This window comes from Pelodiscus sinensis, chromosome 1, assembly GCF_049634645.1.
Source record: "Pelodiscus sinensis isolate JC-2024 chromosome 1, ASM4963464v1, whole genome shotgun sequence".
Lineage (NCBI taxonomy): Eukaryota > Metazoa > Chordata > Testudines > Trionychidae > Pelodiscus > Pelodiscus sinensis.
The window spans coordinates 57,781,257-57,805,224 of NC_134711.1; the positions used below are offsets into that span (position 1 = coordinate 57,781,257).

Genomic DNA, 23,968 nt, shown 5'->3' on the forward strand with positions numbered 1-23,968 from the left:
TTTTGGCTAGCTGTTCCTCAAAATCTTTTTTTGCTTTTCTTATTACATTTTTACACTTGATTTGACAGTGTTTATGTTCCTTTCTATTTATCTCACTAGGATTGGACTTCCACTTCTTAAAAGATACCTTTTTGTCCCTCACTGCTTCTTTTACATGGTGGTTAAGCCACGGTGACTCTTTTTTAGGTCTCTTGCTATGTTTTTTAATTGGGGTATACATTTAAGTTGGGCCTCTATTATGGTGTCTTTAAAAAGTTTCCATGCAGCTTTCAGAGATTTGGCTCTAGTCACAGTGCCTTTTAATTTCTGTTTAACTAACCTCCTCAGTTTTGCGTAATTCCCCTTTTTGAAATTAAATGCCAGGGTGCTGGACTGCTGAGGTGTTCTTCCCACCACAGGAATGTTGAATGTTATTATATTATGGTCACTATTCCCAAGCGGTCCTGTAACACTTATATCCTGGACCTGATCCTGCACTACACTCAGGACTAAATTGAGAATTGCCTCTCCCCTTGTGGGTTCCTGCACTAGCTGCTCCAAGAAGCAGTCATTTAAGGCATTGAGAAATTTTATCTCCACTTCTCTTCCTGAGGTGACATGTATCCAGTCAATATGGGGGTAATTAAAATCCCCCATTATTATAGAGTTCTTTATTTTGGTAGCCTCTCTAATCTCCCTCAGCATTTCTATGTCAGTATCACTGTCCTGGTCAGGTGGTCGGTAATATATCCCTACTGCTAATTTCTTATTATTGGAGCATGGAATTTCTATCCATAGCGATTCTATGGAACATGTTGATTCACTTAATATTTTTATTTCATTTGATTCTACATTATCTTTCACATACAGTGCCACTCCGCCACCCACCCGGCCTGCTCTATCCTTTCTATATATTTTATATCCCGGTATGATTGTGTCCCACAGATTTTCCTCATTCCACCAGGTTTCAGTGATGCCTATTATGTCAATCTCCTCATTTAATACGAGGTACTCTAGTTCACACATCTTATTAGTCAGACTCCTAGCATTTGCGTACAAGCACTTTAAAAATTTGCCACTGGTTATTTGTCTGCCCTTCCCTGATGAATTGGATTCCTTTGAATGCGGTTGTTTGTCAGCTCTGGCCCATGGTTTGCCCTCTCCCCTCCTCTCTTTCCAACTACAGCTTAGAGAATCTCTATCAATGGATTCTCCTCTAAGAGAAGTCTCTCTCCGATTTACGTGCATATCCGCACCAATCGGCTTTCCCCCATCTCTTAGTTTAAAAACTGCTCTACGGCCTTATTAATGTTTAGTGCCAGCAGTCTGGTTCCACCCTGGTTTAGGTGGAGCCCATCCTTCCTGTATAGGCTCCCCCTCTCCCAAAATGTCCCCAGTTCCTAATAAATCTAAACCTCTCTTCCCTACACCATCGTCTCATCCACGCATTGAGACTCTGAAGCTCTGCCTGCCTACCTGGCCCTGCTCGTGGAACTGGAAGCATTTCCGAGAACGCCACCATAGAGGTCCTGGATTTCAGTCTCTTTCCTAGCAGCCTAAATTTGGCCTCCAGGACATGTCTCCTACCCTTCCCTACGTCATTGGTACCTACATGTACCACGACCACCGGCTCCTCCCCAGCACTACACATAAGTCTATCTAGATGCCTCGAGAGATCCGCAACCTTCGCACCAGGCAGGCAAGTGACCATACGGTTCTCCCGGTCATCACAAACCCAACTATCTATGTTTCTAACGATCGAATCACCCACTACTAACACCTGCCTCTTCCTAACTGGCATTCCCTCCCCATCAGAGGTATCCTCAGTGCGAGAGGATACCACAACATCCTCTGGGAGGAGGGTCCCAACTACGGGATGGTTTCCCTCTGCTCCCATTAAATGCTCTGTTCCCTTGAGACTTTCATCCTCCTTAAGAACACTGGGGCTCTCAGACTGGAGGTGGGACAGTACTACAGTGTCCCGGAAAGTCTCATCAACATAGCTCTCTACCTCCTTTAGCTCCTCCAGTTCAGCCACCCTGTCCTCCAAAGCCAGAACTCGGTCTCTGAGGGTCAGGAGCTCCTTGCAACAGGTGCACACATACACCACCTGCCCAAAGGGCAGGTAATCATACATGTTACACTCGACGCAATAAACAGGATAGCCCCCACTCTGATGCTGGGCTTCTGTCTCCATGTTTGTAATGAATAAGTTTAAGTATAAACTGGGATTCTTTTTAAACTTCTGGAGTATAGATTATTCTAAGAGTTAGGTTTTAAAGAAGGACAGAAGTCACTAGTGCCCTCTAAACTCCCCCTCTAAACTCCCTCTCCAAACTCTCCTGTTAGCTGTTCCTGGGCGCGCTCTCCCTGGTCGCTGAGTCACAGGCTTATATAGCTCTGGTAGCCCCTCCCCCGACTGAGGCTCAGCCAATTAACAGAGGCTTCTAGATTTCAAACCTTTTAGAAGCTCCTTCAAACAAACAAACCAACCAACAAAACAAACCAAACAGACAAACACAAGCTCAGCACACTGAAAATAACTCCCCCCCACACAAACACATGCTTCAGAAAGCCACTTACCACAAGGGTCCCGTTTTTACTCCTCTTTTACCTGGAGAACTCCCTCTCCAAACTCTCCTGTTAGCTGTTCCTGGTCGCGCAGTTCAGTGCAGAATCAGATAGCGGGTTCAGCAGACCTCAGTCAGACTGCTCAACAAATCCACAGACTCAGTTACAGTTACAATAGCACAAATATGCTTGTGACAAGATACATAGCCACATCAGACACCTGTTTATACTCTAAGGGTGTGTCTAGACTACCTAGTTTTGTCGACAAAAGTGGACTTTTGTCGACAAAACTATACCAGCGTCTACACTACCGCTGAGTTCTGTCGACATAACGTCGACAGAACTCAGCAGTTTTGTCGACGCTGGTATACCTCATTTTACGAGGCATAACACCTTCTGTCGACAGAACTCTGTCGACAGAAGGTGTTATTGCCTGTAACATTGCGTCCAGACTATGGAATTCTGTCGACAAAGCAACTTGCTTTGTCGACAGAACTCAATGTGTCTGGACACTCTTTGTCGACGGAAGTTTTGTCGACAGTATCTGTCGACAAAACTTCTGTCGACAAAACGCGGTAGTATAGACGTACCCTAATACAAACAAGCTGTGTACTGCCCCCTGACGTGGTTTTTAACCACCCATTAACTTGTCCATGTTGATCTAATCAAAACATCTCTCTCCATCACACTGTCATCCTGGCTTTATCTTTAGCAGGGTCAATGTGTTCTCCTTATCTTTGGGGAGTATTTTGGTACCACCCTTCTGGAATGTGTTTGCATGAGTGTCCTTTTCCTAGTAATTTTTTGCAACATGTTTGTGTGTGTATTTGCAACACCAGCCCTGTTCTTGGCAGGTTCATGAATTGGACAGTGAGCGTGTAACATGATAGGGCCTGATTTGACCTGACTTCTGCTAACCCTTCTTTATCTCAGCAGGACTTGATTTTAGTTCAGGCCTGAGACCTTAGACCAGACTACCTCAGGATCTCTCTTCTACTACATTTCCTCATAGCCAATTCACAAAACTGGATCTAAAGTGAATTTTTAATATGCATTTTAACCTACAATATAGAGTGACAGTTTGGTGCCATCTCCATAGGAGGGCTAAGTTCAAAGAGAGAGAAATCCCCAAACAACCCTTCCATCATAAAAAGGTATGGATACCTCAGTTACCCACTCTTATCCCCCCTTAATAACAGTAATTTAGTTTTGCAGCGAAACTAAGAATTTCCTCTTCCAGGGTAATACAAATATAAAACTTCTATTCTGTCTTATCCTTGGGCAGCAGCTCCCTATCAGGATCTTATTAGTTTTCTTCTTTCTCCAGGTATAATTGTATCTCATCCATTTATTAACTCTCTCTGGGTCACACCCCTCATTGAAATCTCCCACCCACCCAAAGTATCACTCCAACATGCCATTGGTGGCCCTCACTGTTAGAATGGAGCTCAAAAACACATACTACAGCTATGAGACCACCAGCTCTCCCCATTTATCTTCCCCTAAGGGCAATTCCTTTGACTCTGCCTTTACTTTTCCTCTCAGTTCTTGGCCTTTTCTGGCTCTCTAGCAAAAATAAAATCCTCCTGTCCCCAGTGTATTTTACCCAACCACTTTTTAGGATGTCTTTCCAACCCATTTTACTAGATCAGGGGAGAGCAATAAATCGCCACTTCATTTTCCTATGTCTAGTAAACTCATCTACATGGCTCTGTCGATGGAGCCATCTAGTCTAGACATACCCTCATTGTGCATAGGAATGCTCAGCACCTTGTAGAATCTAAAGCTCTGACTCTCCATTTTTTAATCAAAAATATTTCATTAACTTATTTTCATATGACTTTCTAAAGTTCTTACTGTTTTTCAACTCCTTCTGTTCTCCCCGAATTTCTTTGCTGAGTTCAGCATGTTAAACTTGCCTTCCAACATTCATAGAATACCAGTACTGGAAGGGACCTCGAGAGATCATCAAGTCTAGTCTCCTGTCCTCATGGCAGGACCAAGCAGCATCTAGATCATTCCTGATGTCTATCCAACTTGATCTTGAATATCTCCAGAGATGGAAATTCTACAACCTCCCTAGGCAATTTATTACAGCTTTTAACTACCCAGACAGTTAGGAAGTTTTTCCTAATGTCCAACCTAAACCTCCCTTGCTCCAATTTTAAGCCCATTGCTTCTTGTCCTATCATCAGAGGTCAAGGAGAACAGTTTTTCTCCCTCCTCCTTGTAAAACCCTTTTAAATACTTGAAAACTGTCCCCTCTCAGTCTCCTCTTTTCTAAACTAAACAAACCCAATTCTTTCAATCTTCCCTAATAGCTCATATTTTCTAGGCCTTTGATCATTTTTGTTGCTCTTCTCAGGACCTTCTCTGATTTCTCCACATCTTTCTTGAAATGTGGTGCCCAGAACTGGACATAATACTCCATTGGAGGTCTAGTTAGTGCAGAGTCAAGCAGAAGAATGACTTCTCGTGTCTTACTCTGAATACTCCTGTTAATGCATACCAGTATCATGTTTGCTTTTTTTTTATGCAGCAGTATTGACTCATATTTGAATTGTGGTCCACTCTGACTCATACATCCCTTTCTGCAGTACTCCTTCCTAGACAATCACTTCCCATTCTGTATGTGTGAAACTGATTGTTCCTTCCTAAGTGGGGTATTTGCATTTGTTCTTATTAAACTTCATCTTATTTACCTCAGACCATTTCTCTGGTTAGTCCAAATCATTTTAAATTATGATCCTATTCTCCAAAGCTGTTGTAGCCCCTCCCAGCTTGGCATCATCTGCAAACTTAATAAGCGTACTCTATATGCCATCATCTAAATCATTGATGAAGATATTGAACAGATCCGGTCCCAAAATAGACCCCTGCAGAGCCCCACATATTATGCCCTTCCAGCATTATTGTGAACCATTAATAACTATTTTCTGAGAACAGTTATCCATCCAGTTATGCACCCGCCTTACAGTAGCCCCATCTAGGTTGTATTTTCTGAGTTTATTGATAAGAAGGCCTTGTGAGATCCTATCAAATGCTTAACTAAAGCATAGGTATACACATCCAGAGCTTCTTCCTTATCCACAAGGCTTGTTATTCTATCAAAGAAAGCCATCAAATTGTTTTGACATGATTCGTTCTTTACAAATCCATGTTGGCTGTTCCCTATCATTTTATTTTCTTCCAGATGTTTGCAGATTAATTCCTTAATTACTTGCTCCATTATTTTCCCTGGGACAGATGTTAAACTGACTGGTCTATAGTTTCCTGGGTTGTTCTTTTTATAGATGGGCACTTGATTTTCCCTTTTCCCGTGTTCTGCTATCTCTTCCGACTTCCATGACTTTTCAAAGATGATAGCTAAACGCTCAGATACCTTGTCTATCAGCTACTTGAGTATTCTAGTCTACATTTCATCAGGCCTTGGTGTCTTAAAGACATCTAACATTTCTAAGTAATTTTTAACTTGTCCTTTTTTAATTTTAACTTCTAAGCCTACCCCATTTCAACTAGCTTTCACTATGTTAGGCATCCCATCACCATTAATCTTCTTGACTAAAACTGAAATGAAGAAGTCGTTAAGCACCTTTGCCATTTCTATGTTTCCTGTAATTGTTTCTTCCTCTTCACTGAGCAATGGGCCTACCCTGTCCTTGGTCTTTCTCTGTCTCTAAGGGTATGTCTATTCTTGCCCCCTAGTTCGGACTAGGGAGGCAAATGAAGCATACCGAAGTTGCTAATGAAGCGCGGGATTTAAATATTACACTTGATTAGCGTATTCGCGGCCAGTCGCCATTTTAAAATGCCAGTCGCCCGATTTAAGTTGCCTCGTGTAGACACGGTAGTCCGATCCAAAACCCTTCCCTCGAATTAACTGTTACTCCTCGTGCAATGAGGAGTAACAGTTAATTTGAGGGAAGGGTTTTGGATTAGACTACCGCGTCTATACGCGGCAAGTTAAATCAGGCGACCGGCATTTTAAAATGGTGACTGGCCGCGAATACGCTAATCAAGCGTGGGATATTTAAATCCTGCACTTCATTAGCAACTTCGGTATGCTTCATTTGCCTCCCTAGTCCGAACTAGGGGGCAAGTGTAGATATACCCTGATATTTTTGTAGAATGTCTTTTTGTTATCCTTTATGTCTCTAGCAAGATTGAGCTAATTTTGTGCTTTTGCCTTTTTAACCTTGCCCAGCATACTTGTGTATTTATATTTATCCTTTGTAGTCTGAGCTAGTTTCCACTTTTTATAGTACTCCTTTTTGATTTTTAGATCATGTGTAAGATCTCCTGATTAAGCCAAGGCGGTCTCTTATCATACTTTCTGTCTTTCCTATGCAGTGATATAGTTTGCTTTTGGGCCTTTAATAATGTCCTTTTGAAAAACTGCTTACTCTCTTCAGTTGTTTTTTCTTTTAGTCTTGCTTCCCATGGGACCTTATCTTCCAGCTCTCTGAGCTTACTAAAATCTGCCTTCCTGAAATCATTCTCTCTATTTTGCAGTTCTCCCTTGTACCATTCCTTAGAATCATGAACTCTATGATTTTTTATTCTTTTATTCATTCCTCTCTTCCCTGCAAGCACATGCTGCTTCACATTCATAACTAAAATGACTGTGCTTATTTAAAAACATATATGGCTCCAGACAATCTAATTTTGCTCCTTGAAAATTTTAGGAGACGTTAATCTTTTCTTCCATTCCACTAATCCTAAAATCTTTGTTCATGGAGGGTCAGATTCTGATCTCTCTTATATCTCTGTAAAGTAGGAGGAACTACACTGAAAACTATTGAATTACAATAATATAAGAATAAGGTCTATATTCCATTCTAGATCTAACCTTGTTTTTGAAAATCTGCATTTCTTTTCTGACACCTTTCCCACTGACTGTAAATATACTTTTACTTTATTTACTTTACAGTAGCAGTTTTAATGTTCCCTGGCAGATTCAGAAACTGAATAGAATTCATCTTACAAAACATCCCAAGAGTTAAAGTTCTATGAAATAATTATAAATCAAGTCTTTCCCTATAACTTTTGTCATCTGTGACATTCACATCATATCTTTGAGTGCCCTATTCAGTTGCTATAATAACAACGTCTGTTGTTGGAAACTTAAAGTCATGATTGTCACATGCATGCCACCTGAATGGAAATAGGAAAATTATACTTTGACATAGTATCACATGGCATGCTTAATTTATCTGGATGTAACTGGCTGAGAGAGGTTCAGCCTGTTACTCTACTGGCATAAATTGACTTCCTTGTTGGCTTTGTGGACCATTAGTCACTAATTTTAAGTAGTAAGCAAAGTGCTTTGCAGTTTGTGTAAAGTATGGGACGGTTTCCAACAGAAAAAAAAAATAAAATGAGGATGTGGATGTTTTAAAAATATTTGTGGCTTCATTTCTAATGTTTTCACTGCACTTTAGCATTATCTTTGTTGTTGGTACATCTTTCATAACATGTTACACAATATAGATGAAAAATTACAGATGGTTTCAGAATTCCTTCAAAGCTGGAACTTTGAGCTTAAAGGAAAAATCTTCAAATTGTAAATTATAATTCAATATGCTGGCTATCAAATAGCTTAGGTCCATTTTTATATAGTTTGCTATACTGACTGAGTTCTGATATATTACCTGTAAAATATTAAACCTTTTCTTAAAATCACTGTTCATGTTATTAACAAGGGATCTCTGCTTCTGCTACAATTTAAGTCAATGGAATTTTTCATTTGGCTTCAATGGGAATTGGTCTGGAACCATAGACTTGGAAGATTTATATTTGGTAAATATTTAAGGGCCACAATTAGAATCAGAAGTCCATGATGCTGGGAGCTGTACAAAATAAGAGTGATTATGGCCTTGTCTCGACTTCCAATATAAATAGATGTAGACTTAAACTCCAAGTGCCATATTTTCAAAAAATCATTTTCCGGTTTCCATTTTTGGTGAGTGCAACTTTGTGTATTCAGTTTTTGTTAACTGTCTTTGTAAACACAAGTCCTGATGCTTCATTGTCCTCCACTTTATGGTGTCATTTACACATCTGAAAAGCAAATGAGAGCAGGACAGAGTCAGAGTATAGATGCCTAATATTTTCTGAAAATAAGACCCTTTAAGTTGTCTCAACAGAATTTTGTAATATCAGTGATGAGTTTTGAAAATCTTGGCATGTCAGTCCCATTTCAGTGCTTTAATAACAAGATCATTCTTCCTTTCTAAACCAGCCCACTTCTTTATTTTTATGATATTGCTCAAAAATTGGTAAGGCAAAACATTGGCGTGCGCACAGGGTGTGCTGGGTGTACCTGGGAACACCCTAATGTGGGGCGGACTGGCAGACTGGCTGGCTGGAGGCTGCTGGAGGAGGAGGGGTGTGACCGCGCAAGCCCATCCCCGCAAGAAGATGCCGGCGGCCGCAAAATCAGAAGCTGCGCAGCCTGGCGCGCCTCGAGGCTGCTGTGCATGCTCCGGCGGCCCCAGGCACTTCATAAGCCGGGCTGCACACGATGAAGCTGGTGGAGGATGCGGGAGGCCTTCGGGTGAGTGCCCCTCCCCTGCACACCCCCGCAACTCCTCCTCCCCTCCTGTAGGCCCCCCCTCCCCATCTTTATACCCCTAATGCCGGCCGCCGTCTCCGGTGCGGCTCTGGCGACGGCAGAGGAGCCGCTCACAGGGGGAGGGGGAAGCGGGCAGCCAAGCTCTCTGCCTCGCCAGTGCCACTCACCTGCCTGTGCCCCAGAATATTTGCGCAAGAGGGCTTATCCCTGAGCGGGAGTGTCAAAGTATTTGCGCAAGAACCACTGATTTTATACAGTACGAAGTCAGTGTTCTTGCACAAATACTCATGGCTAGTATAGACAGGTGGCAAGATTTTGTGCAAAATCTTGTCAGTCTAGATGCACCCAGTGATTTTTTAAGGTTCTGTTATTTCCATCCATCACCTAAGCAGTCATTAATTCACCTTCCTCTATTCTCTACCTCTTCTTTCATTATAGTGGTGTTCACATTAACATTTAATATAATTTTGGTTCCACGAGTCATGGTTACAAGGGGAGGGGCTCACACAGCTAGGTGCTTATAACTACAACAAAGGAGATTTATCAATAATTTGTTATAGTTCGTGAGCAATCAAGAACCCTTTCTTTACCTACATTTAGAACCCTGACAACTTTAAATTAGAGAGGGGGAAAAAGTTTATGGGAGATTATGCAGCTCCTTGAATTCTACATGTAAACAGCTTTTGGTCTCTCCTAAGTAATTTTATCAAGAAGGTGAGCTTTGCTATAAGATAAAAGCTCTTTTGGCTGCTAAATTCTCTGAATTGGTTCTAATTCCTGTAGTATCTACAATGATCTTACTGTCTAGCTATATTTATAGTAAGGGGAATCTTACATGGCACCAAGCCCATCAGATGGCATATTTATCAGGAAATAGTGAATCTCACCAAAGCAATAAGGGAACCACAGCTCTTTTTGTCTGTGCTCAATACACAGAAAACAAGTTAAGGTTTGGGAGGCAGTAAAAAGAATTTAAATGATGATAGCAGCACCTTAAAAGTTTTCAAGAATCATAAACCTACAGGGGACTAAAAGATCTGCTTCTAAGGTGAAATTTCTGTGCAATTCTTTATTGATGAAGCACTATAAAATAAAACTCAGCAGTTTGTCCCAGAAATATTTATTGCCCTTTCCAAAATTTGTTGGATGATTTCACAGTTGAAAATTGTTATATGCTCCAGTTCTTTTCCAGAAACACTTTTGCACTCTGTACAGCTTAGTTTGAGGAGAGAATGGAGATTGGAAGAACTGAGGGATGACCCTATCTATATTCGTACAGAGCTTTAAAAATAATAGGATAAAAAAGGCTATTTTATACTACAGTGCAAAACTTGCAACTTCATATTCTATTGGATCTTTCTGACTCTCTCTAAAGTTAATGAAACTCCCATTGACTTCAGTGGCCATTGGATGATGCTCAATAGGCTGCATCCAATATGATCAGGTCAAAAGTTTCTTCCTGAAATACATAGAAAAATCAGCTATTTTCAGCAAATTTTAAAAAAGCATTTAGGTCTTGTCCACACTTTTCAGCTTCATGAAAAATGAATAACACTATCTGTTGTTCCTTGAAAGACTCAAAAGGTTTCTTGTGGAACTCTTAAAGTTTTCAAGGATTTCTGGTTGCTTGTCTCAGATTATCATCATCATCTGAGGACTTGTTATGAGTGGTTTTTTAAAAATACCCTCTGACTTCTATCTATTGTACACTAACAAAAGAAGCCTACCCTACCTTCACTAGATTGTGAATAAAGCTTTCTCGGAGAGAACAAAAATGAACAAATAATATAGGCCAAGTAATCCATAAGCTAAGTAAGAAGTAAAAATCTTAGGTGAAAGTTGATTGCTTATTTTGTTACTAGTGTTAATGGTTTAACATGTGTTAAAGGTTTAACATGAATCAGCCTAGACTTTTCTTGTATAAACAACTCTCCTTCTCCTACCCTTGCTTATTGTAACACAGGGCATAAATGCATGTAGGGTCAATGAGGGTGAACCAAAGCTCTGGTCACAAGGATACAAAGGTGACCTTGTTCTATTATGATGTCAGATATTTTATCTGAATACTCAATCGACTCCTCCAGATATATCATTGAGAGGGCTAGCACTGATATTAAAATACTGGAAACATGAAGGATAGAGGTTAAATAAGAAGTGTCTAACAAGTTCAATGGGCAGAGTGAATGATAAAATGTAATCTCGGCTTCAAAAAGTGTTTATGCGCACAGCATTCTGATATATTGCTGAAATAATGTATTGCTGAAATAATTTCTTATTGTTTGTTGCAATAGTTCTGATTTTTTTCATTTTGAACAAACTCTGTGTTGACACTAAGGCTGTATCTAGACTACATGCCTCTGTCGGCAGAGGCATGTAGATTAGACACATAGGCAAAGGCAAATGAAGCCGCAATGTAAATGATCGCGGCTTCATTTACATTTACATGGCTGCCGTGCTGAGCCGACAAACAGCTGATTAGCTGTTTGTCCGCTCAGCGCGCTAGTCTGGACACTCCCCTGCCGACATCAAAGCCCTTTGTCGGCAGCCCCGGTAAACCTCATCCCACTGATCAGCTGTTTGTCCGCTCAGCGTGGCAGCCATGTAAATGTAAATGAAGCCGCGATCATTTAAATCGTGGCTTCATTTGCCTTTGCCAAAACAACAAATCTACATGGTTCCGTCGACGGAGCCATGTAGTTTAGACGTACCCTAGGATTAGTTTTAGCTTCCTTCCTCTTCTCTTTTCTGCACATTCATACTGCAGAATATGAGCAGACAATAACTGGGCTTGTGTCTAATGCTTTTTTTTGGTTTATCTGTGCTAGGAAATTGAAAAGCACAAAACTACTGCTCCAGATAAGTCATTGGCTGGCATATCATGTGTAAAGCCCAACTTAGTTTGGGTACTGAGCCCTGGCTGACTTACAACCTACCTTTCTCTTTCCAGTCCTTTGTAGCACTTAAAATCACTGAAGCATATTCTGCATCCTGGACTGGAGCTTTGGGGAACTAGATGCAGGGCACACTTGGTAGAAGTCCCTTGGCACTACAATTTGCTTTCAGTGTTGGTCTCTTGAATACCTAATTTGTTGACCTTCAGAACATAATGGAAAGCTCATCTGTTTACTTCCATTAGGGAAATAACAGTGGGATGAATTTTACAGAGGTGGTTGCTTTGCATTATCAAGGTTGCTACTAGGCTGCCCTCCACTTCGGTTTGGAAAATTTCATCAGCTTGGAAATTGTCAGATTTATTTTGAAGACACAGGAGAATATTTTTGCAAAGCCTGAAGAATTTGCTTTAATAATGTATGAGCTATATTATTAACAGTTCTCATGATCTGAAATGTTCACTTTACATAAGGTTTCTCTGTCTCTTTTTGTAGTTCAAAATTGGCTTGTTATTGTTCTGCCTTCAAAATTTCCACTTGCATAAATCTTGAAAATTTATGTCTTGGATTCAAAAATGAAGAAAATAAATTATAATTTAATCAAATTATTAATTTCATTTACTTTGGATAGTTTTAGGTCCAATTCTGTTCCCCAATGATTTCAATAGGAGGGTTTTTTTCTTGTTATTTACTTTAGCGAGAAAGTATGGCCTAAACTTCCAAAAACATAAGCTCATTTTTGTAGTCTCAATTTTTTAGTCTCCAGCATAAAACAACCGTGATGCGATGTCTTCTTCTTTTTTAGATTTAAGTCATATTGAATTTGTTCTGAAAACACTGAATAAACTAAATACTTCTTTTCAAATTAAGCCTTCCAAACCACTCTTGGAAAGTTTTGTGTAGTGTCTAGTACTTCTTGTGTCTCTTTACCAGTCCAATCAAATCCCATACCAAAGCTCTCAAAAATAAATAGATTTTACTGAGTGTCTCCAGGCAATCTTACAGTCACTTTTTAATCTTTATACAGTACAAGAGTGAGAAGCACTTTAAAAATGTAGATAGATTAGACACATTTTGACATTGGCTTATGTAACATGCAGTTTTCAAGGGCAGAAATAATAAAATGTTTAAGGATTTTCCATTGGAAAAACTAGACACAACTCTCCATCACTGAAAACTGATCAAGAAAAGAAAAAGCCTATAGAGAATATATTCTACAATAGCTCCCCTCATAAGTGATTTATTTCAGTGGCCAAAACAAAGATGCCAGAGTTGCTTACATAAAATACACTCTCATTGAAAGCTTTTCATGACCTTTGAATACATGCTGTGGTGATATTTTCCTTGTAGGCAGTGGATTTCAATGACACATTCTGCCCACAATTTCCAAATAGATAGAGGAATATGGATTTTGTTTCATAGCCATTATTAGTTTGGTCAGATCAGCCCAGCCCAGCCTTTAATATAAAGATAGGGTGCCCCCCCCTATTCATAACATATCAGATAACTTTATCTTCATTTACTTACATAATTGACACTGACAAAAACATCCCTGGGGAATTCAGAAACAATCAAAACAATCCCAAAACTTTTTTTTAAACATGGTTAAGGCTGCTAGATTATCAATTATCTATGCAATTTTCTTTATTTAGATTTAAATAACTCTAATGATGCCTATACAAGGCCCCCAGGACATTAATACCACATTAACATCACACTTAAATCTCAACAGAATTAAAACAATTCAATGGGACTTCACCCAACTAGCCATCTACAGAAGCACTTTTTCACCTCTTTATCAATATGGGATGCAAAACCTCAGCATGCTCCAAAATGCTTCTCATGTTTCTGCAAGGTTACCACATTGTGCTATTTCAGCTACGGGGAGCAAGTTCCAGAGTTTCAGAGATCTCACAGAGATTGTCCTGCCATCCATTCCCTCTCTTTAATAAAAAAGAGGATATATCTTGATCATTTCTGCTGACTGTTACTGTGGCAGTATGAAATGTGGAGAGAGGCAATCACTCATAAACCTCAATTTTTAGGGCTTTATAGTTCATAACCAACACCTTGAATTCCACTGGAGATTAGTGCACAGTCTAAATAACCCCTAAATTGTGAAACCTATTAACTAATGGCAAACATGTTCTTAATCAAAGTAAGTGATATTACCTCCACCATCTCCTCAGCTACTTGCCTCACCACGCCATCATTACTTTGTTCTGACGTAGATTGAGCTACAGCTATCATTCATAACCTTATGAGCCTCATGTTTATGGTACAGACACATAGATAAACATAATTTGTTGGGAAAAAGTCAACATGGTTTCTGTAAAGGGAAATCATGCTTTACTAATCTACGAGGGTATGTCTACACTACCCCCTAGTTCGAACTAGGGGGGGGGGGTAATGTAGTCATACGGAGTTGCAAATGAAGCCCGGGAAATTCAAATCCCGGGCTTCATTTGCAACTCCGTATGACTACATTACCCCCCCTAGTTCGAACTAGGGGGGTAGTGTACACATACCCCTAGAGTTCTTTGAGAAGGTCAACAAACATGTGAAAAAGGGGTATCCAGTAGATATAGTGTACTTAGATTTCCATAAAGCCTTTGACAAGGTCCCTCACCAAAGACTCTTAAGTAAAGTAAATTGTCAAGGGATAAGCGGAAAGGTCCTCTCATGGATTAAAACTGGTTAAAGGTCAGAAAATATATGGTAGGAATAAATGGTCAGTTTTCAGAATGGAGAGAGGTAACAAGTGGTGTTCCCCCAGGGTCCATATTGGGACCAATCGTATTCAAACGATTTATAAATGATCTGGAGAAAGGGGTAAACAGTGAGGTGGCAAAATTTGCAGATACTTCTAAACTGCTCAAGATAGTTAAGTACAAGGCAGACTGTGAAGAGCTTCAAAAAGGTCTCACAAAACTAAGTCACTGGGCAACAATATGGCAAATGAAATTTAATGTTGATAAATGTAAAGTAATGTTCATTGGAAAAAATAATCCCAACTATACATATAAAATACAATGGAGACTAATTTAGCTATAATTACTCAAGAGAAAGATCTTGGAGTCATTGCAGATAGTTCTCTGAAAACATTCACTCAATGTTCAGCAGCAGTCAAAAAAGCAAACAGAATGTTAGGAATTGTTTAAAAAGTGATAGAGAATGAGACAGATAATATTTTATTACCACTATATAAAACCATGCTACACCCACCTCTTGAATACTGTATACAGATGTGGTCACCTCATTTCAAAAAAGATATTTTGGCATTGGAAAAGGTTCAGAAAAGGACAACAAAAATTATTAGGGATTTGGAACAGGTCCCACATGAAGAGAGATTAAAAAGACTGGGACTTTTAATCTTAGATAAGGAGAGTAAGGGGGGACATGATAGAGGTCTATATAATCATGACTAGTGTGGAAAAAGTGAATAAGGAAAAGTTATTTACTTGTTCCCATAATCTAAGAACTAGGGGTCATCACATTAAATTAATGTGTAGCAGGTTTAAAACAAACTAAAGGAAGAATTTCATCACACAGCACACAGTCAATCTGTGGAACTCCTTGCCAGAGGATGTTGTGAAGACCAGGACTTTAACAGGATTCAAGAAAGAATTAGATAAATTCACGGAGGTTAGGTCCATCAATGGCTATTAGCCAGGATGGGTACGAATGGTGTCCCTAGCCTCTGTATGTCAGAGGCTGGAAATGGATGTCAGGAGAGGAGTCGTGTGATGATTACCTCTTCTGTTCATTCCCTTTGAAATACCTGGCATTGGCCACTGTTGGAAGATAGGATACTGAGCTAAATGGACCTTTGGTCTGATCCAGTATGGCCGTTCTTATGTTCTTATGTATGTGAGCACTAATACATTTGGACTATGTCTACACTACAAGGTTTTTGCGCAAAAACAATTGTTTTTGCACAAAAACTGGTGGAGCATCCACACCTCAAGCGTGTTTTTGTGCAAAAAAAAAAAAAAATACAGTAAATCTACAGGACAGAGGGCTGCCAATAGAGTTATTCCTCTCTCCATGGGGAATAACTCCTTTTTGTGCTATAGCTCTTGCGCAAAAAGGCAAGTATGGATGCTCCACAGGGGTTTCTTGTACAAAAAGAGCCTATCAGAAAAAGCACAGGTGCTCTGATGGCCATTCTGTTAATGGCAATCAGAATGTTCTTGTGCAGGAGCGTCCATGCACTGTGGATGCTCTCTTGCACAAAAGCGCATCGTTTTTGCAATGTGCTTTTGAGATGTGGATGCACTTTTGTGCAAGAAGTTTTTGCAAAAGATCTCTTCTGCAAAAAGTTTCTTGTGCAAAACCCTGTAGTGTAGACAAAGCCTTAGACTCCCCCCAAAGGTGGATAAAATATTACTACTCTATTATACAAATGACTACCTGAGGCGAAAAGGCTTCAGTTCTACAAAGTATTTAAACCTAAAGGTGAACATGAATGAACTGAACCATATGTTCAAGTGCTTTAGTGAGATTTAAATGAGCTGTGTAAGATTGCACAGAAGGGCAGTAGCAGAGTCAGGAGTCCCAGGTCTATGCCTTCAACCACAAGACTGCCTTTCCATCTCACATGACTTTCAAATAAAAAGTCCTTAAAAGCATACAAATGAGTAAAGTTTTCATAATTTTTATAAAAAACAAAGACATACATATTTCATTACAATACAGCAATATTAAACAGATATATAATTGACACTATTATTTCACCAGGAATCTCGAATTATACACAGTATGCGAACCACTTCTGAAAAAAGACTGTGAAAAGAGAAAAGAATATATATGCATATCAGTGACACATATCAGCTTCATGTAGAAACATCTATACTTGAGAGGAATGATGGGCCTGTGATTATGGTGCTAGCTTCGGATATGATAGAGCTGTGTTCATTTTCTTATTCTACTACAGTTTTCCTGTGTGAGCTCAACAATGTTACATAGTCTCTCTATACCGCATTTATCTAGACATATATAACAGAGCTTTCCTACCTTACAAGGATGTGGTGAGGACAAATATATTAATAATGATGAAATGCTCAGGTAAGATGATCATAGAAAGGCCCTAGACATGTACTTCAACGGGGCCTTATGCTTTTTTAAACTCAACCATTTAAACAGCAATATTATCAAGAAATAGCAAAAATCTATTATCAGTTAATACATTAGTTGGTATTTCCTACTTAGCAGTGTCCCATAAAAGAAAATATTAGAATACAACATTTAAGATAATGAAAATAGTGCTATTAAAAATCACCATTTTGGAATCAAATTTAAGTTTGTTTTGTTAGGATGAAATATACATTTCTTTTTTATTATTAAGAATAAAGTCCTCATATGTAGCTGTGTTATGGTCCCTGTGGTGCAAAGCTGCCATATAGCTATACTTCTTTATCTTTTGTTTAAAGAAGCACTCAATTTCAAGTGTTTTATTGACAGTTAATGAATTTGTTGTTACCTGTTATCATATGGAAGAGCTGTTTCACATTAGAGCAAGTATGCATGGTCACTTAGAACAAATCAATAGACACTTTGCTGTGGCTTATAGGCAAATAAAAGATCTTCATTTAGTGATGTGCAGCTAAACAAATATCTGCCATGAAAGCTTTTACGTATGTTGTGTATCTAGGCTGTTTAACTATCATTTATCATTTTTCTCTAATTATAGTGGAATCACAAGTACAATCTCAATCTCTAGTGCAAGGAAACAACATTGCTATTTCTAAGGCATATTTATTGCTTTTCAAAAGTCTTTCAATTTTACGTGAATGTTATTTATAAGAAGAATCTCAAGGCCTAATCCTTTTTGTTTTTCAAGAGTAGTTAAAGGATAATATTTTTCTAGTAGAACATAAACATATTTTCCTTCCAAATTATGTTAATTCACAGATAATTACATGTCTGCTATGCTTTTTTAGTAAGTCAAGCAATTTTTGATTAAACATATTAAATAATTTGTTATAATGAACCTGAGCGTTGTTGAAAATGCAGATAGGAAACAGACTATACTAACTGGCAGTGAGTGACTGAAAAAGTTTGATTGGATGACTGTAGCTCTTGTAATGGACAACTTAGCATTTTATAATTAGAAACAATGAGTAGCTCTATCCAACTAGAATTTAACAGCCCATAGAAATGAGTTATTATGCTGATAGTTCCTGTCTATAAAATTCCCCCCTCCCCATTATTCATAATGAGGTATTTTATTGTAGTTTTAGAGATACTTAATTGTGAAGTGGCATGGCAAAGTGGCAGAGATCTACATACTACCAGTAAAAATTGTGAGCAAATCTGTTAGATTTACTCGTGAGCACATCAAAATCTTGGGTGAATAGTTGTCTTGCACTTAGCTTTATTCCACATCCCTCAAAGGAGTTGTGTGTTTGATTTTCAGTGTTTGTTTCTCCATTTTACAGAACTGTATATTGAAAAGATATGCCAGTTTAATTATGTGAGTACTGTATTAGGTTTTTGTTTACAATGGTGGTTTTCATCATAAAAATTCAAATTAAGAAAGCTCTTACTGTGGATATCTAGAGGATAAAAGCTGTAGACAATATGATTCTACAAAATAGAACAGTGCTCTGATTGGGTTAACACAGTATGTATACATTTCAGCAAACTACAGTCTCTTACCTAAATTGATGTGAGATTTATCTATAGGTACGTTGATACATATTCAATATATTTCAAGTGCCATATTGAATCCTCAGGTGCACCTAGAGCAACCACATTGACACAGTATATTGACACAAGTATTATAACTGAGTGCATAATTCAATCCTAGTAATATTAGACAGTGAATATTGTAGTATAATGTTACTGTGAATGATTTTCAAAGAAGGCTTAATCTCTTGTCGAAAGGGTGTAACTCTATGGGTATGTCTAGACTACATGTCTCTGGTGACAGAGGCATGTAGATTAGGCTACCCAACATAGGCAAAATAAGCTGGGGAAGGCTGGGGAATGAGGCATATTTATAAATGATCTGGAGAAAGAATGTTCTTTACAAATCCATGCTGGCTGTTCCCTATCACCTTGCAACTTCCAAGTGTTTACAGTGTTTATAATTTTAAAAATCTTCATTGCTTCAGTTATAGGCTTAGAAATCAGATTTTTTTCCAGGGACTAATTCAGAAAATACTTTTAAACTTTCTTTTACTGCTTTTTTAGAGTGTAGTGATGCATTTAAGAGAGTGTTTTGTAGATTGTTTTCATTTGACCAAGTATAAAAATAGACAAATTGCATGTAAAATAGTCTACTATATTATTTATTTAGGATAGAGCATAAGAAATTTTCCTTGACTCCTTAGGAGATTAAATAGTAGTAGCTTAGGGTATGTCTACACTACAGCACTAATTCGAACTAACTTAATTTGAATTAGTTAATTCGAACTAAGCGAATTCGAACTAGTGCATCTAGACCTAAAAACTAATTTGAATTAGCGTTTTGCTAATTCGAACTAGCATGTCCACATTGAGTGGACCTTGAACCGAAGTTAAGACTGGCCAGAACCAGTGCCGGCAGGGCATCAGGTTAGGACTTAGAGTATGGAGCTGCTGCCTCAGGCTATCTGAGGGCTGTGCTTAACGGGACCCGACCCCCACCCTGGACAGACAGTTCTCAGGGTTCTCCACCTGCTTGTCTACCTCGATGAAGGACAGCAAAGCAGTCCTGTCTTGGAGTGCCCTGAGTGCCCACACTCGGCACATCACAGCACTCAGCCATCAGCCCAGCTGCACTTGTCTCAGGCTGCTATCCGGGGGAGTCAATCGGGGGGCTGTCAGGATCCAGGAGGCCCTGCAGGAGAACTTCTACCCCGAGGAGCCCACAGAGCCACTCCAGTCCTCCCCATCGGGGGCTCGTGCCCCATTCCTCCCTCACCTCCTTCCACTTACCCCTCCCTAGCCTCCTTTCCTGATATAAAAAATCAAGGACATGTGTATTCAAAAATAGAAACTCTCTTTATTTAACAAAACTGGAGGTGAGGGGGATTAACCTCTGGGGAGACTGGGGAAAGGAGGTGGGAGAGGGGAAGAGAGAGAGTGGGAGAGGGGAGGAGGAAACCTGGGAGGAGGGAGCTGGAAGGGGGAAGACAGGGGAAGGAGGAGGGGAAGTATAAAACTGTGGTACGCCATATCTTCAGTACTGTGTATAGATGTGGTCTCCTCACCTCAGAAAAGATGTTTTGGCCTTGGAAAGGGTTCAGAAAAGGGCAACTAAAATGATTAGGGGTTTGGAACAGGTCTCATATGAAGAGAGGCTAAAGGGACTGGGATTTTTCAGCTTAGAAAAGAGGAGACTGAGGGGGGATATGATAGAGGTCTATAAAATCATGAGTGGTATGGAGAGGGTGCATAAAGAAAAGTTCTTCATTAGTTCCCATAATAGAAGGACTAGAGGACACCAAATGAAATGAATGGGTAGCAGGCTTCAAACTAATAAAAGAAAGTTCTTCTTCACAAAGCAAATAGTCAATCTATAGAACTCCTTGCCGCAGGAGGCTGTGAAGGCTAGAACTATAACAGAGTTTAAAGAGAAGTTAGATAAAGTCATGGAGGTTGGGTCCATAAAGTGCTATTAGCCAAGGGGTAGAAATGGTGTCCCTGGCCTCTGTTTGTGGAAGGCTGCAGATGGATGGCACAAGACAAATGGCTTGGTCATTGTCTTGGGTCCATCCTCTCCGGGGTAGCTGGTGTTGGCTGCTGTCGGCAGACAGGCTACTGGGCTAGATGAACCTTTGGTCTACCCAGTACGGGCATTCTTACGTTCTTATGTTCTAAGCTCAGGGCTCAGTGTTGGGGGTCTCACTGGACCAACTTGATTTTCTTGCAAGCCTGCTCCTGGGTTCGCATGTGGCCTTTGGTGTCCAGGATGGCATCTATCCTGCCCTACACGGCCACTTTCCTGTGCCTAGTACGGAGATTGTGAACGTTGGAGGCCTCCCCCAAACCTAGATGAGGTCCACAATCTCCGCACTAGACCAGGTGGGCGCCTGCCTCTTGCGGCCCCGGACAGGCTCCTGGGAGCTGCCAGCCTGGTCCTGGGAAGAGGCGGAGGGCTGGGTGGCAGTGGGTGGCTGGCTCATGCCGTGCCAGGTGCAGGGTCTGCTGGCTTGCACTATAGCCAGACCATGGCCCTTTAAGGGCTCCGGGGACAGGAGGGGGGCATAAGAGTTTCCCTGGCTTGGCCCAGAGTGGCCACCAGGGCAAGCTGGGAAGGGCTAGCCTCCCACTAGTTTGAATTAAGTGGCTACACAGCCCTTAATTCGAACTACTTAATTCAAACTAGGCATTAGTCCTTGTAGAATGAGGTTTACCTAGTTCGAATTAAGTGCTCTGCTAGTTCGAATTAAGTTCGAACTAGCGGTTTGTATGTGTAGCGCCTATGAAAGTTAATTTGAATTAATGGCTGTTAGTTCGAATTAACTTGATAGTGTAGATATACCCTCAATGTAATACTTGGACTTACGTGGAAGATACGTGATTTCATCAATGCGAATAGTCTCGCCACCGATGCAGATCACAACTTTTCCATGCCATTCTGTTTGGTGTGATTCTCATCCATTTCCTTCCATGAATCTTCCATAAAGATCTGCCCAATGTGCTGGAAGCCTTCCTCTTGTTCTTTTCACATCTCGTGGATACCAATGGAGTATATCTGCTGTCCATCTTTATCTCTCTGTCTTGATACATGTCCAGCCCATCTCCTTTTCCAGTCATACATAATTTGGATGATACCATTGACACCACTTCTTGCATGCAGATTGTCAATGGTAATATGCTGCAGCCTACTTACACCCATGATACATCTTTCCATTGCTCTTTGGGTGGTTTTCAGCTTTGATTCTTCTGTAAGCAGGGGCGGGTATAGGGCAGGGTGAACGGGGCGGCCGCCCCAGGCCGCGCTCTTCAAAAAGCCACACGCATACGCCGTGGCGCCGCTGCACATGCACATGGCGTCACTGCGCATACGCCGTGGTAAAGTGGGGGGCCCCGCGGACTCACGCTGCCCGGGGCCCCGCAAAACTGTCATCTGCCCCTGTCTGTAAGCATTCTTTTCCAAGTTTTGAAGCCATGCGGCATTACTGGAAGGATACTGGTGTTAAAGAGACAGGCTTTTGCGGTGATGGTAAGTTGGGAATCAGCAAAAATACTGCGTAGATTCCCAACCCAACATCTTCCTCCTGCTCAATTCTGGGCCCAACTCAATATCCATCTGCAATGCTCGTCCAAGATATACATATTTATCCACCAGCTCGACGGACTGTCCATCCAACTGCATGACATACTCTGAATAATATGCATTTTTCATCCACTTTGTTTTTCCTGTGTGGATAATCAGACCAATCTCCTTTATGTTCTTACCAATGTCATTGAAGAGAATTTGCAATGTTTCAGGTTTTGACACAATTAGAACGCTGTCATCTGTGAAAAGGAGCATTTGAAGAACCTCACCATCAATCAGAAATCCATCTTTCACTTCAATCCTCTATGAGAAATCTTCCAGAATGCTGGTAAACAGTTTTAGTGAACAAATGTTCCATAGTAGTAAATATATACCTACGGATCTTTCCCAGAGTAATTTGAACTAATTACTCCCCAGTGCTTTCTGGAGCTCTAAGTCCAAGGCAGCACATCCACATTATCAGAGCTTGCCTCAGACTAATTTTAAGGCTTCTCCATAGTGTGAACACACTAGTTTGAATTTGTTAAATTGGGAGTTATTAAATGGAATTTACTAATTTTGAAATAGATTCCTAGGGTAGACATGGCCTTAAATATTCATCTCACTTACACTGATGTAAATCTGGACTAACTTAATGAAAGTAAATAGTGTAAAATTGGAATGGAATCGGAATTCATTCCTGTATGTATAATATGACTGATAATGGAAGCTTTGTTGATATAGTTTAGCTTCATCAGCCACTGGTGGCCTACAATCTCTGCTTATTTTCCCAACCTAGACAAAACAGTTCCCTGCTTATTATTCTCCTCAGATAGTACTCTCATTGTTCATAATGGAAAATACTTTCAAACAATAAAAATAACAGTTATTTGTGTAGTTTAAACATATGTGCAACATTTGATTCACAGGACACAAATATATAAAATGATAGGGTTTGCATAGTGAGCAGTGATCACCCGTCAAATGTTTCCAGTGATATATTTGCTATTAGACAAGTAACTGTATGTGATAAGATGTCTGGTTCCAGCACCCTGCATGGAATTATTTATTGATTTCAGTTGCATTTGGAATTTCTGTTAGAACAAGCTGGTTCCCATCCAAAGCTCTGGGGGTATGTCTACACTACCCCGCTAGTTCGAACTAGTGGGGTAATGTAGGCATACCGCACTTGCAAATGAAGCCCGGGATTTGAATTTCCCGGGCTTCATTTGCATAAGCGGGGAGCCGCCATTTTTAAAACCCCGCTGGTTCGAACCCCGTGCAGCGCGGCTACACGAGGCTCGAACTAGGTAGTTCGGACTAGGATTCCTATTCCAAACTACCTACTTCGCGCCCCGTGTAGCCGCGCTGCACGGGGTTCGAACCAGCGGGGTTTTAAAAATGGCGGCTTCCCGCTTATGCAAATGAAGCCCGGAAAATTCAAATCCCGGGCTTCATTTGCAAGTGCGGTATGCCTACATTACCCCGCTAGTTCGAACTAGCGGGGTAGTGTAGACATACCCCCAGAGCTTTGGATGGAACCAGCTTGTTCCACGAGGTGTACCGGTAGTTCGGAATAGGAATCCTAGTCCGAACTACCTAGTTCGAGCCCTGTGTAGCCGCGCTGCACGGGGTTTGAACCAGTGGGGTTTTAAAAATGGTGGCTCCCCTCTTATGCAAATGAAGCCCGGGAAATTCAAATCCCGGGCTTCATTTGCAAGTGCGGTATGCCTACATTACCCTCCTAGTTCGAACAAGGAG

The 23,968-nt window shown here is 40.4% G+C and overlaps 1 protein-coding gene across 3 annotated transcripts in view; it reads left to right on the forward strand.

The window, feature by feature from the left end:
* SLC16A7 (solute carrier family 16 member 7) overlaps positions 1 to 23,968 on the forward strand; it is a 134,494-nt gene that overhangs the window by 38,969 nt on the left and 71,557 nt on the right. The gene's annotated exons all lie outside the window — the stretch shown is intronic.